A 15,285-nucleotide genomic window follows, 5' to 3' on the forward strand; every position below is an offset into this window, starting at 1 on the left:
GCTCAAGCAATTCTCCTGCCTCAGCCTCCTGAGTAGCTGGGATTACTACTACGCCCGGCTAATTTTTTTTTTTTTTTTTTTTTTTTTTTTTTGAGACAGAGTCTCGCTCCATCGCCTGGGCTGGAGTACAGTGGTACAACCTCGGCTCACTGCAAGCTCCGCCTCCTGGGTTCACGCCATTCTCCTGCCTCAGCCTCCCGAGTAGCTGGGACTTACAGGTGCTTGCCACTGTGCCCGGCTAATTTTTTTTTATTTTTTTATTTTTTAGTAGAGATGGGGTTTCACCATGTTGGTCAGGCTGGTCTCAAACTCCTGACCTCAGCTAATCTGCCCACCTCGGTCTCCCAAAGTGCTGGGATTACAGGCGTGAGCCACCATGCCCGGCCCAATTCAGGTTAACTCCTAATGAGAGCTGCTGCCTTCCAAGTGCAGGAACCGTAAGCTCCACTCGGCATGCACTGTGGCCTTGGATTCCCCTCCACAACCCAAGGAGGCAGCTCTGGTTAGAGTCCTGCCCGGCTGAGAAGGAAACCAAGGTCCTGGAAGAGAACTGATTGGCATAAGGACACAGAACACGTGTGTGAGAAGCGGGACCAGACTCGGCCCTGCAAGACTAGCGCTCCTTCCACCATGCTGCTTAGGATCTAGTGGGGTCTAGCGGGGTGATGGTGCAGCACTGGGTTCAAGGATAAAGGGAGAAAACAGAACTGATTAAGTGGGAGTCCCCAGCTCTAGAGAATAATTCACTGTGCAGCCCCAGCCAAGTCACTCTGCCCCGTGTACTCCAGTTTCTGCCTAGTCAAGGATAATAACAGGTATTGTCAATCACAAGAACAGCTAACACCTGCTCACACTCTTCTAAGCCCTTTATATGTATCACCTCCCTCAATCCTGCAGGGGAAAGCGGTGTTAATTAATTAGGGGAAGAGTGAGGCAGATCATTTGAGAGAGGGACTAGCATGGCTAGCTATGTGGCTGTGGAGCATGATGGGTTCAAGAAAGGAGAAGCAGCCAGTGAGCCAGGAACACAGTAGGGGAATGGGGGAGGGGAGAGGAGTGGGGAGAGATGAGCAGGCACCAGCCTCACAGCGCTGCAGAGGCCGTGGGGTGGGGTGGGGAGCGTGATCTTTGTCCTGACACAGATGAGGAGTCTGTTAGCTGCCCCTGTCTTGCACCCCTTCTTTATACATTGTACCTTCTCCCACTCGGTCTGTTGTTTGTCTTTCTCCTTTTTTATGCCAGGAGTTTCTTAACAGTAGGGACTGGGTTTTATTTATGTCTATCTGGTGCATAGCACAGAATCAGATATATATGGGTACCCAATGAATTCTTGTTAGTTAGATATTTAATATACTCAATCCTTAATATTAACATGTTCAATGTTTAATAACTATATATAATATATTTAAGTTCTATATTGATATTAGTACCTGTATCAGTCCATTTTCACACTGCTATAAAGAACTGCCTAAGACTGAGTCATTTATAAAGGAAGAAGGTTTAATTGGCTCACAGTTCAGCATGGCTGGGGAGGCCTCAGGAAGTTTACAGTCACGGTGGAAGGGGAAGCAAGGCACCATCTTCACAAGGCGGCAGGAAGGAGAAGCGCTGAGCGAAAGGGGAAGAGCTCTTTATAAAACCATCAGATCTCGTGAGAACTCAATCACTATCATGAGAACAGCTTGGGGAAAACCACCCCCATGATTCAATTACCTCCACCTGGTCTCTCCCTTGACACATGGGGATTGTGGAGATTACAATTCAAGATGAGATTTGGGTGGAGACAGAAAGCCTAACCATATCAGTACCTATAATGTAACTTGCATTATGCAAGCATTTCTGCTACTAAATGATATATGCATTTCTGTAAATCCTTGCATTCTGAAAAATTCAAAAATCACAGAGATTTGGGAGACAATAAGGGTGTAGCGCATGACTCAGTTCATGCAACTCTGTAACAAACCACAATCCTAATGATGATTGTAGCACAGTTACAATGACGTGCTAAATTTTGAATTAAAAATACATTAGTAACTTTAGGACCTGAGTAACCATAGGGCTATATTTTACAAACCAAAAGGGGAACTTAAAGGCAAGTGGCTAGAGAAGGTTTGAGGCAACCGAGTTATGGAGGCAGAAGTTACAGGTTCAAGAGCAGTTGCAGGCTTTCCTAAAATATATCAGAGAGGGCCGGGCACGGTGGCTCATGCCTGTAATTCCAGTACTTTGGGAGGCTGAGGCAAGCGGATCGTGAGGTCGGAGATCGAGACCATCCTGGTCAACATGGTGAAACCCCATCTCTAGTAAAAATACAAAAATTAGCTGGGCATGGCAGTGCATGCCTGTAGTCCTAGCTACTCAGGAGGCTGAGGCAGGAGAATTGCTTGAACCTGGGAGGCGGAGGTTGCAGTAAGCCAGGATCGCGCCACTGCACTACAGCCTGGAGACAGAGCAAGACTTCGTCTCAAAAGAAAAAAAAAAAAAACTATCAGACAGGAGTGGTCTAACATGGCCTTTGCACAAATATAAGGGAGAAGTGAGCAGCAAACTCTTCTAAGACAGCACAAGGCCACACTGAGCCAAGAGGAAGAACATGGAGTCATCTATGGCTTACTACACTCAGCTGTGTCAGGGATCTTTGCATCCAGATGCTGTTACTTGGTGATGCAAAACATTAATGTGCTGGGAACATTTGCCTAAGAGCCAGTACTACTTCCACATTTTATGGACATCATTCCACTGTGTATCTTAACTTAGCTGAACTGTCTTATGGAAGCAAGTGCAGTAGAACGAATGATGTCTAATATAACACATGACTCATGAAGTCGATAATGCCAGCTGCCTAGTTTACATTAAAAAAAGTACTGGTCCTGCACCCTGCATGGGTTGTGGACTGTTTTCCTCTCGGTCTGTGAATCTATTTAGTAAATTCACCTTACAAGCAGAGCATGGAGCAAGAGCATATGGAGTTGGGAGACGCTAATTTAGAGTATCATACATCTACACTGTGATGTCCCCCTCCTCATAAGGAGCAGCTAGACTACACTGGTTGTACCTCTGGATTCAGAGTCAGAGGATAGTCACCCCAGCCTGTCTGATAACTGTGTGACCTCAGGAAAGTCAGTTAACCTCTCTGTTTTCCCAACTGCGAAGTAGGGCTAGAGACATGCCCCTTAAAAAGTAAGGAGCTGATTCGCTGGTGGATAAAAAGCTCTTTCTAAGCTATGAAGGACTCTGGAGAGTACTGTTCTTCTCGCAGGTCAGTGCCTGGAATGCTCAGGTTAGCTTGTCTCCTGGGGTGCCTCCTCCCGCCAGATGGTTAGTTCTAAAGGGCAGTGGACAAAAGCTCTCAACTTCTTGGAATCAAAGTAAATTAATCACTGGGATTAACTGCAGAAGCTTGAATTCCCCTGCAGGAAGGAGGCCCAGAACTTTCAGCTGGGGAATTTTGCTGGCCTTTGACAACACTGAGGAGGAGGGAAGCCTGTGGCCAGTATTCACTGCCTCCCTCCGAGTGCTCTGCCCGATACCCCGAGGCCACCACTCACCTCCAGGACTCCAGTCATCCAACACCCGTGGCTAGGACCCCTCCCTTAGCCACTCCCACAAAGCCAGGTCTGACTGCTCCTTCCCCCAAATAGTGCAGTGGAAAGGAACACAGGCTGTGGAACCATATGAACGTGGCTTTGGATTAGCCCGACCACTCACCAGGTCCACAGTCATGGAGGCCAAGTTGTCACTTCTGGAGCTGGTTCCCCACGTGGAGAATGGGCTGCAAATTCCTTCCTTCCAGCACTTTGCAGACTTTAACCTGCCCAGGAGTCACCTGAAGGTCTTGTTAAAATGCAGGCTGCTGTCATACCATAGGGCTTGGTGGTGCCTGGGACTGTGCATGTGCAGCAAGCTCCCAGCCAGTGCGATTGCACGGTTGAATAGCAATGCCCCAGATCAGGTGTGTGAGGTAAGTACTCAGTCAACAGAATCTGCCACCTGAAAGTTTTCTTTCCCCCAGCCAAAAGGTTCTCCTTTGAAAACAGGAATGGATGGAAAGATAAAGCTCTGCCCACCTCAGAATTCTCAGGGAAACAAGAAAAAACAAGTTTGGCTTTCAAGACAGGCTGGGTGTGGGGAGTGAGAATGGTGTGCCCTCCGCAGCAACTCCCTGGCTCAGTGGCTGCTCCGTGCACATGTGTGCCGCAGGTGGCCTCTGCCCTGTGTGGTTAAACCTCTAGGGCTCAGGCCCCAACTTGCCGTGCTGTGAACACATCCTCAGAACCGGGCACATGCCTTTTTCTTCCAGCTACAGCTCTCCCAAGGAATTTTCAAAGCACACGGGGTTCGCTTGGCAGGAGTCTCCCAGGATATAAATACGCTTTGGGGGCTTTTGTTTTAAGGACTGCAGTATCTTTTCGACTTGAGGCCTGAGCACAGAGCTTTCCCCCTTCGCCCTCACCAAAATGCAACCATGAAGGGCCGCTGCCAGGAAGACTCAAGGAGACTCTGAGTGAGGTTAAAGAGAGGCCTCCCGCACCCCTTCACCCGCCGATTTTGCCTTTCATTTCGCTCTTCTAGAAAGCCTGCTTCTCCACAAGCTGCTGACTCATCCAGGGCTAGGGTCTTTTTTTTCTTTTTTTCTTTCTGAGAATCACCACAAAGCCCAGAGATTTTGAGGTTGGTTTAATGAGCGGCTCAGTCCTCACCATTTCCTTTTCATTCATCTTCCCCACCTCCATCCCAGTCCCCCATTGACTCCATCCTGCTTGAAAAGAGATGGACACCCAATTGCTCTGCCCTGCTTTTGATAGTGAGTTTCTGTCCTCCGTAGGTCTGGACGTACCGGCTGCTCTTGGAGTAAAAAGATTCCCAGGATGTGAGCAACACGGGACCGGTGAGTACTGTCGCATTTGGCAGTTGTGGGGCCTAGGCTGGATTTCAACAAGGGGAAGGAGAGGGATGGGAGGGGCAGGGGCAGCTGAGCTCTGGCAGCTCTGAAACTGTATTTCCATGCACATGTACCTGGAAACAGCACAGAGCCGAGAATCTAGGTGTGAGTCCCTTGGAATCCACTGGGTTCCTGCCAGTCCCTCCCCAGGAGCGCTGGAGCCTGCAGGTAGCTGGGCTGTCCTCCCTGTGCTCTGATGACGGCAGCCCAAACTCACCATCCAGAGGGCATGTGCTCAGAAGTGTTTCCAGCAAACCTCTAGCCAGGGCTAGGGAAATATTCTTAGAACAGAGAGGGAGCTACCTGGCTCACACCAGCTGGGAAACCATGGCCCTGAAGAGACAATGCTAAAGTGAGGCAGGAAAGCCACCTTTGCACATCTGAAGGACTGTCGTGAGCAGGACAGAGGTGGGCAGCTGTTGACTCCACCTAAGGAAACATTCCTAACAGAAGAGCCATGCGACAGTGCAATAGGAAACCTGGGGAGTAGAGTGAGTTCCCTGTCGCTGGCAGAATTCAAGCAGAGGTTGGAGAAATATCTGTGGGACATGTCAAAGGGGAGAGTGCAATGTTTACAGACCCTGTTCCCTGGTGATCGAGAATGCTGTGAGGGACAGGCAGTGGGAGGAGGGAGAGGGTGTAGGGAAAGTCTGAATGAGGGAAGCTTTTGAACTTGTGCCTGCAAATGCTCAGTACTGCCTCCATTTTAGGTGCAGGTTCTGCTATAAAACTGTTTGGAAGCCACCAGATGAGATGACCCTCGCGTCTCTCCTCCGTTGTTGCCCATTGGCTGGCTGTACCTGAGCTAATGCCAGACAACACACGTATCATAGGCATGAGCCCAAACACCTGCTGTATGTGGTGCGGGGGCAACTCTCAAAACATGATGACAGTGTCGCGGGAGCCTCTCTCATGCCCGACCACCAGAAGAGTTACTGGCTAGTCATACCATCAAGGGACTCGGCCCAAGATCCAGACCACAGAGACAAGAGGAAAAGGCACCGGGGAACAGGTGGCAAGACCCACCCACCCCCCACTCCCCAAGGCCCCAGAGAAGGCAAAAGTGGGTGTGGCCCAGGCAGGTGGCTTGGCCTCACCTGGAACCGTGGGCCCTTGGGCAGGGGCAGTAGCACATGCTCCAGTGGCCAAAACCTGGCCCACTGAGCGTGAGAAAAATTGCACTCCAGACACAAACGGGAAAGTTACGCAGGAGGGACACCCATTGCGCTTGGGAGGGTCTGAATAATGAGCATGCAGGTTCCTTTGTGCTTTGTAACTGGGTCTTCTTCCCCTGGGGTCTGGGTCAGCTGCAACAGTAAATATTTATCAAGGGCCCCTGAGGGCAGGGCTCTGTGGGAGGCCAGAGATGGTGTTTTTCTTTAAGAAACTGACAGCCTGGATGAGAATCGGGTTTGACAGTGGTTGTGCACAGGCTGTATATTCAGCTGAGCTCTGTTTGCTGTCGGTGGGCCGGGGAAAGGAGGGAGAGGAGAGGACTGAACTGTGACTTGGCACGTTCTTGGCAAGTCTTTAAGCAGGAGTTGAGTTTTGAGGACAGGTGCTGTGTGCTTGCATTCACAGAACCTGGCATGTAGTAGGTGCTCAGTAAATGACTGTCAAATATAGTGATGAGGAGGCAGCCCAAGGAGGCAATGTCTGTGGTTCAGAGCATGGCTCCTGGAGTCAGAATGCCAGGTTCCCATCCCAGCCCTTCCACTAGCTGTGGGGCCTCATGCATCAGTCTCCTCCGAAGACGGGGATAGTGATAGTTCCTACCTCATAGAGGGGTTGGGAGGATTTAATGAGTTGATTCACATGCAGCTGTCAGGCTCTCATGCTGGGACATAGTAAGTCTCAATAAATATTAGTCCTTATTCTTATTCTAGATGTGAACCCAGGTTAAGGCCCAATAATGGGACAGGAAAAAGCAGTGTAGGTTGGAGGACAGAGCACTGGGCTGGGAGTCAGAAGCCCTGGCATAGCTGCAGGGCAGGGTCGAGGAAGCAATCCCTCCCAGTTAGTACATCCTCTAAGCTGGAGATGCTGTGGAAGGCTGTCGGGGTGGCACTGTTTTTCCTCCTGGCTCCCTCTGGTCCCTCCTGGTTGAAAGCAGAGGCGGCTCTGCTATTTATTCCTAGCTATGGGCTTCCTGGAGAGTGGTGTGACCTCTCAGAACACCCCTTTTTCCCAATGAATGGGGACACCCTTACTATCCTTCTTCCCTCTGAGAAGTAGTCGTGAAGACTGAGAAACACCAGCACGAAAGAAAGATTCCATTGATACAGATGGAGAATCATTTAAGATCCCAGCTTGGGTAGTGTGGTCTCAAGTCCCACAGTTCCCTGTTCCTTCCCCAGTGAGGTCTGGCTGTCTCCATGGCTGGAAGACAAACAGTGTGTCGCCAGATTCCCATAGTGATGATTCACTTTGCAAAAGGCACTCCCCACCACCCCAGGATTTTGAGCATATTTCAGATAAAAATTGCATTCGCCTGAAACACTTGTCAGGGTTACATTTCTTACGTGAGTGGTAGACCTGGAGTTACAGAATGAGCTTGCTTAGTGGCCTGCCTTTGCCTCCCTCACCCCATCTCACCCAGACCCTAGTGGATAGCAGGATTGTAACGTAAGCCAAAATTGTATATGACACAAACACAGCCCCCGAGACTAGAGGATCTAAAACTATTCTAGATTCCTTTGCCCATCAACCCCCCTGACATCTGCCAGGTGGCCACAGCCTCACTTCCAACTTGGGTGGGAAGACGGATGGCATGAGGGGATCAATTGGTCATGGCTGCCAGGGGCACTATGCTGAGAAGGGTGTTGAGGCATATACAGGAAAGAGTATGCTGCAGTGGATTACTGATGTCTGCTGAGGAGGGAAGAAGAATGATAGCATTCCTGCCACTTTTTGGCATCCCGAGACAAAACTATTTATTTTTTATTTTTGAGATTGAGTCTCACTCTGCCACCCAGGCTGGAGTGCGGTGGCACGATCTCAGCTCACTGCAACCTCCACCTCCTGGGCTTAAACAATTCTCCTGCCTCAGCTTCCCAAGTAGGTGGGATTACAGGTGCCTGCCACTATGCCCAGCTATTTTTTTTTTTTTTTTTTTGTATTTTTGGTAGAGACAGGGTTTCACCATGTTGGCCAGGTTGGTCTCGAACCACTGGATCTCAAGTGATCCATCCACCTCAGCCTCCCAAGGTGCTGAGGTTACAGGCATGAGCCATCGCACCCAGCCCCTAGACAAAACAATTTCTAAGTCTACCTTCCTGCATCATACTTTGTGGTATTATATCAGCAACCTTGTTTTATATCAGAGGGACAAGGTGTAGGCAAACCTCATTAATCTGGACCACTTTGGGAGCAACCCAAGTGAGTGAAAAATCTTCAGCCCAGGGTGTCTCCTGCAGGCAGGTGAGCCTTCTTACCTTTCAGTCCACAGACTCAGCTCAGCCTAGCTAACCAACTGGTGCTGATGCAGGAGCCATAGAACCTGTGCTTAGCAGGTCTGACCACATGGCTGAATGCACCTGACCTGTACTTTTAGGCCACTTACTGTCTTTGCATGCTTAGGAATTAATACAACTGAAACTCTAACAAAAACAGTGTGTTTTTTGAAGTAGAAAATCATTCAATGGGCAGCTTTGCTTCTATTTCAAATTGCCAGGGAATATGAATTAGAGAAACTTTGTACTAGCTGGGAATAAGCTGTTTTTCCAGAGTTATATGCAGAAAATGAAACAAAATAGTCCAGAACTAGGTTTCCCCTGAGTTTCCCCAACTGTAAAATGGGGGAAATAATACATCTCACAGGGTTATTTGGGAGAGTAAATGAGATAAAATATGGAAGAGACGTAGCATGCAACCTCGCTCACAAAAGATGGTCAAGAAACGCTGTTTCTTTTCCCCCGTACCACCTCCCATCTATCTTCACACTGAAAGCATAGCTTTTTTTCTTGCAATATGTTCAAGAAATGATGTTACAGATAGATTTTTTTTAAATAGCATCATACTTTTCAAATGACTCCTGTTAGTTTTTCAGAGGCTCTTCCTTTTTATTGCTGATGATCCTTCAATGGGAAATGTCCACTGAATGCTTCACCTTGAGTTCCTCTGCTCTAATCTTCAGGGTGGAATAGCTCCAAGGGTCCTGACATGCATGTGGACGAATGTCTTTGTAACATGATTGAGCCTCTTAGAGGGTTTCTGTAGTAGAGACTGAGTCATATGGTGATTTGGCTATTCCACATCTTTCCTTCAACACAGCAAGTATCCACACCTGAATTCCACTTCCATTGTTGGGAGAGTCAGGACAAGAAGGGTGACCTAATGCCAGACTGACACCAACCGTGTGTCAGGAGGATAGGCTTTACTTGTTAATAACAGGTAGTAAGTTTGCAATGAAAATCTTTCATCGTTAGTCTCTGAGAATCTTCAGGAGAAAGATTAAGTTTCCACTTAAAAAAAAAAATCCCAAGGCTGGGCACAGTGGCTCATACCTGCAATCTCAGTACTTTGGGAGGAGGCTGAGGGCGGGAAGATCGCCTGAGCCCAAGAGTTCGAGACCAGCCTGGGCAGCATAGGGAGATCCTGTATCTACAAAATATGCTTTAAAAATTAGCCAAATATGGCAGGGCCGCCTGTGGTCCCAGCTACTCAGGAGGCTGAGGCAGGAGGATCGCACAAGACCAAAAGATCAAAGTTGCCGTGAGCTACAGTCACACCATGGCACTTCAGCCTGGGCAACAGAGTGAGACCCTATATTGAAAAAAAGAAAAATCAAGACTAATGAAATTTAAGTGAAGCAGGGAGAGGGACCTGCATGGCTGGAGGAGCAGCAGCCCTGATCACAGAAGCTGAGACTCGTTAGGACTCCTGGGTTACTGACTGAGAGCTGGGGCTCTAAGGCAGACAACAGACAAGTGCACCTTTATTCAGCCCCCAATCCTCTCTGGCCTACAACCTGGTGAGCTGGGCTGCTCAACCGTCCTCTTCTCTCTTGTCCTCTCCCCTGAGGCCTAGAGCCGAACTTCTCCGCAGCCTGTGCTCTGCCCTTACCTGAGGAGCCCCCTGCCTCCTTCCCAGGAGAAGGGGTGGCCAGTAATCTTCTAAGGCTCCATGGGCAGGGCAGAAGGAGGAATATAAGCCCATCCCGCCCTCCCATTCTCCGTAGTGTGGCCGCCCTGTGGTGTATCCCTCTCCTCATCCTTTTGTGTTTTTTGAGACGAAGTTTCACTCTTGTCACCCAGGCTGGAATGCAGTGCCACGATCTCGGCTCACTGCAACTTCCTCCTCCTGGGTTCAAATGATTCTCCTGCCTCAGCTTTCCAAGTGCCTCTCTTCATTCTTATCCACCCTCAGACTCTTCCCTCCTGAGGCTGGAGCTGGGGGACACCGTGGGGCTGGAAAGAAACCTTGAGATGAGAGTGTGTGGCCAACATAGGCTCCTTCAGAGAGCTGTCGCCCAGAGGCCCAGGCAGGGGCATGAGAACTCTGTGCAGGTCCCACAGCCTCCTCTGAGGCTCTGGTCTCCTCTCTGAGCATCTGTGGATCTTACAGTCGACACATCCAATGTGAGGCATTGCAGAGCCATCGAGAAAGTGCACTTTGGAGCCAGACTGGCTCCTCAGTTAGAATCTCAGCTCCACCTTTGCTAGTCCTGTGATTCTGGATGAGTTATCTAACTTCCATGTGCTATGCCTTCCTCATCTATAAACTGGGTTCCCTCATGGGGTGGTTCTGATGACTAAATGAGTCTGTGGAAGGTGCTTGGGGTAGCGTCCACCACAGAGTAAAAGTGTTAGTAAAAACAAAATTAATAAGTAAATAAACACAGAAATTAGTATGTCATTGATCACTGGCTTGACCTCAGCAAGATGGTAAGTTTCCTACCCACAGAATTGAAATCTTTCATTCTGCCTGTGGGTTCAGGGAGGCTTTCAGTTAGACCCTGAAGAAGGGGAAACCTGGGCAGAGGGGGCAGAGGTAGGCAAAACTTGGACATTTGGAGGCTTTGGGGAGTCTGAGGTTGCTGGAGCACATGACAGTTGAGATGGGCAAGGTCAATGAGGCAGACTGCAGAGGCCCTCAGGTGCCGTGCTCAGGATGGAGCTGTTTGCAGGAAGCAATGAGTGGCTTTCAGAGGTTTTTAACCAAGGGAGTGGTATGATGCAAGCTTGGGCTTAGAAAGGTGAGCTGGGGCTAGGCGCGGTAGCTCACGCCTGTAATCCCAGCACTTTGGGAGGCTAAGGTGGGTGGATCATCTGAGGTCAGGAGTTCAAGACCAGCCTGGCCAACATGGTGAAACCCCATCTCCACTAAAAATTTAAAAAAAAAAAAAAATTAGCTGTGTGTGGTGACAGGTGCCTGTAATCCTAGCTACTTGAGAGGCTGAGACATGAGAATTGCTTGAACTCAGGAAGCGGAGGTTGCAGCGAGCCGAGATTGTACCACTGCACTCCAGCCTGGGTGACAGCACAAGACTGTAAGAAACAAAGAGAGAGAGAGAGAAAGAAACAGAGAAAAGAGAGAGAGAGAGAAAGAATTGGTCAGAGTGCAGATGACATTGCAGGTAGGAGAGGTCAAAGACAAGGAAGCAGTGAGGAGGTGGTGGGTGTTCTGATGGCCCCAGAGAGAGGGAGTGACCCTCTCAACTGAGCCAGTCACAGAAGAAATGGAGCGGGGAACTCACTCCAGAGCACCAATTCAGAGAAAGAATGGACTGGATGTGAAGATGGAAAGTGAGAAAGGACAGGTCCAGAGTGAGCCTCAGGTTCCTGGCTTGAGAATCTAAGAGACTGATCTTGTTAACCAAGTAGTGGACAAATGCAGAAAAAGTGGCAGATGGTGTCGAAGGCTCTGGGAGCATTGCATTTGATGAACTGGTCGAGCGGTAGGACGGGGAGCAGCATGGAGTAGCAGTTAAGCAGGTAGGCTCAGGAGTCCGCGTGGCTTCAGTTCACATCCTGGCCCAGCCAAGCACTAGCTGTGTAACCTTGGAGAGATCGTTTAAATCTCGTGAGGCCCAGTTTCCTTATCTGCATAATGAGGATTGTGTAGTGATCTTTACCTACCTGAGAAGGCTTTTAGGATCGGCACATGTGCAGCGTTAAGAACTATGTCTGCTACAGAGGGAGCGCTCCTAAGTGTGAGTTTCCGTTACATTAGTATAGCATTGAAACTGATTTTAGGATTAGTGTTTATCATCCTAGCGATGTCCAACATAGGCCTGGAGCACAGAAACAAGCTCGGGAAGGGATAGATGTATTGGGAATCAAAGTACATACAGGCTGGTGTTTGCCAACCTATAGGTGTGTTCCTAAGGAGGAAGAAATGACCATCACCCAGGTTCTTTTCAAAGCGTATCATCCTACCCAGCTGTGCTACAGCCCCGACCCTGGCCCCTGCAGCCCTGCTGTCCTATGAAAAAATCAGCATAGGCAGGTATCACTATTACCAAAGGGTACGTGCTGTATCCTTCAGGTCTGTGGGTGAAGAAAAAGGATGCACATACAGCTGATGGAGGTGACAGATGAACCTACAGAGTGATTGAATTCACTCAGGGACAGCTCAGAGAGGGAAGACTGCTGGGCTGAAGACAGAACCCTGGGGCAGCGTCAGCATTTATGATGCAGAACCCAAAGCAATAGCTCCATCAGGACACAGAGCTACAACTGCGCCACGTGCCACTCGTATGAAATTCACTTCACTCTCGTGGACTAGACATGAAAACCCCATTGTAGGCATTTGGTCCATCTACTGATTCAGGTGCAAGTTCAAACCAGGCCCCATTCAATAGCATAAGAGGCTTCCTTTGCCTCTTCCTCCAGTATTAGGAGTGGACTCGGTGTGGCTAAGCTAAACCGAAGAAATAAAGAAAGAAGTGAGAAATGCCACTTCATCCTTCTCTGTAGTCCAGCTAAAACTTTGTCCTAAGTGCCCTGGCCTAACCCCCCATTCCATGATATTTCAGAGCTCAAAGTTTCTTGGCCGAGGAAATGAAAACACCTATAACTCATAGATGCCAATACTTAAGTGGGTATTTGATTATATTAGTCAGACTTTTGGTTACAAGATGGAAATCCAATTCAAATTGACATAAGTGTAAAACAAAAAGGCGGTTCGTTCGTGTAATTGAAAAGTCTGAGCTGGCCTGGCTTTGCGCCCAGCTGGATCTAAGCAGTGTCTGCAGGCGTCGTGTCTCTCCATCTCTCGGCTCAGCTTTCTTCTGTGTGGGATTTACTCAGACAGGTTTCCCCCACCGACAGCCAGCAGCTTTTCTCAGCAACCCCCATAGAAAGAAGGCTGCGCTTCCACAGTGCTCCCAGCAAATGCCCTGGAATTGAGAGACTCAGGTCACATGTCCATCCCTAAGCCAACTGCTGGAGCCAAAGGGTGCGCAGTGCCAATTGGCCAGGCCTGTGTCATGCACTCCCACTGGGCATTGTGGGACCACATGGACCAAGAATGGATGGTGAGGAAATTGGGGAGAGGGAGGAAACCAAAGCCAAAGTGCCATATGTAAGTCCTGCAGTATCTTAAAAGCCTAGTCGTTAAGAAAAAGGAGTGACCGTAGCAGTAATTCTTAGAGCAGACTCAGTGGGGAGCACTGAACCTGGAGCTGGCCTTTGTGGTCCAGAACACATGTGAGAGCGAAGGTTAGGCAGTGGGATATTTTCACGGAAGTGATATTCCACATGCAGGTCCCGCTCTATAGCATGCTAACCCCACATGCAGGTGTGTCATCTCCACTGGGGAGTCGGGCAGTGTCCTCTGTATGCTTCCACTTCTCTCCACTCCTCTGCAGCCCCTGGGCTGGTGCCTGCCCATATTTGGCCCCTGTGCAGCACTCAGTAGATGGTCACTGGTTGAGCGGCATCAGAGCGGGCATGTAGAGAAGGGCCCCTCGTCCTGCGGCCAGTGCAGGACGCCATCTTTGCTTCAGGTGATGCTCCCCCTCTGGTGAGTTCTCTGGTTTGTATTGCAGACAACAGTGTATTTGATCTGATGGCTGCTATAACAAATTCCCACAAACTTAGGCTTAACACCAATTTATTATCTTATGGTACTAGAGGTCATAGTCCGAAATGGGTCTCACTGAGCTGAAGGTGACAAAGTATTGACAAAGAGTATTCCTTTCTGGAAGCTCTCAGGGAGAATTCATCTTCTTGCTTCCCAGCTTCTAGAGGCCTCCTGAATTGCTTAGCTCAGGGCCCCCTTCCATCTTCAAAGCCAGCAATGGATGGTTGAGTTTTTCTCATGCTGTAGAACATGAGAACATGCAGTTTCTCAGACTCTGACGTTCATCGGCTTCCTACATCTTTAAAGGACTCTTCTGATTACCTTGTGCCTATGCTGATAATGCAGAATAATCTGTTTATCTTAAGGTCAGATGATTAGCAACCTTAATTCCATCTGCAAGCTTGTCTTTTTTAGACTAGTCGAGTGCAGTTGTGAGAAGGGGGAAAGAGTAAACAAGGAGTTGGATCTATAACTGACTGTGAACCATCAGTTGAGATTACTGACTACCTTCCAATCAGCCTCCATCTGCAATCTTCATTCCTCTTTGCCATTTAACATAAAATATTCACAGGTTCCAGGGATTAGGGCATGGGCATCTTTGGGGGTCCGTTACTCTGCCTACCACAGCTGTTGTTATAAGCATCAGTTCTAATATTTATCCAACACTCACTCAATACCATTTGCTAAGTCCTTGACAAGAGTTTTGCTTTTGTCACCCAGACTGGAGTGCAATGGCACGGTCTCAGCTCACTGCAACCTACACCTCCTGGGGTTCAAGCAATTCTCTGAGTAGCTGGGATTACAGGCATGCACCACCACACTCAGCTAATTTTGTATTTTTAGTAGAGACGGGTATTTTCACCACGTTGGCCAGGCTAGTCTCGAACGGCTGACCTCAAGTGATCCACCCACCTCGGCCTCCCAAAGTGCTGGGATTATAGGAGTGAGCCGCCATGCCTGGCCATTTAATCTTCATAACCAGCAAGAGGTACAGTGAACATCCCCATTTTACCACTGAGAAAACAGAGGCACCTGAAAGTCAATTATCTCCAAGATAATATCCACAGACCCAGTGAACAGTAGATCATAGTTCTGCCAGACCCTAAAGTCTGAGTTTCTAGCCAGACAGTCAGCTAGCTGATAGAGGGTGTCAGGAGACTCAGAATAGAAGAAAATGGAGATTCTTTTCTACACTAGCAGCGGGGGATGGGGCAGTGGGGATGTTCTCAGGTGCCAGACCACCTGGGTTTATATCCCAGCTCTATCCCTTACTAGCAGTGTGACCTTGGGCAGGTCGCCGCACCTCCGTATGCCTC

The 15,285-nt window shown here is 48.9% G+C and overlaps 1 protein-coding gene across 2 annotated transcripts in view; it reads left to right on the top strand.

Moving 5' to 3' along the window:
• The window catches only part of ZHX2 (zinc fingers and homeoboxes 2), a 193,849-nt gene that overhangs the window by 80,930 nt on the left and 97,634 nt on the right, over nucleotides 1-15,285 (top strand). For both annotated transcript variants that reach the window (XM_023224599.2, XM_023224589.2), the window contains exon 2: nucleotides 4,826-4,888. The gene's annotated coding sequence lies outside the window, so the exon portion shown is untranslated. The remainder of the gene's footprint in view (nucleotides 1-4,825; nucleotides 4,889-15,285) is intronic.

The sequence above is a fragment of the Piliocolobus tephrosceles genome, chromosome 7 (genome assembly GCF_002776525.5).
Source record: "Piliocolobus tephrosceles isolate RC106 chromosome 7, ASM277652v3, whole genome shotgun sequence".
NCBI lineage: Eukaryota > Metazoa > Chordata > Mammalia > Primates > Cercopithecidae > Piliocolobus > Piliocolobus tephrosceles.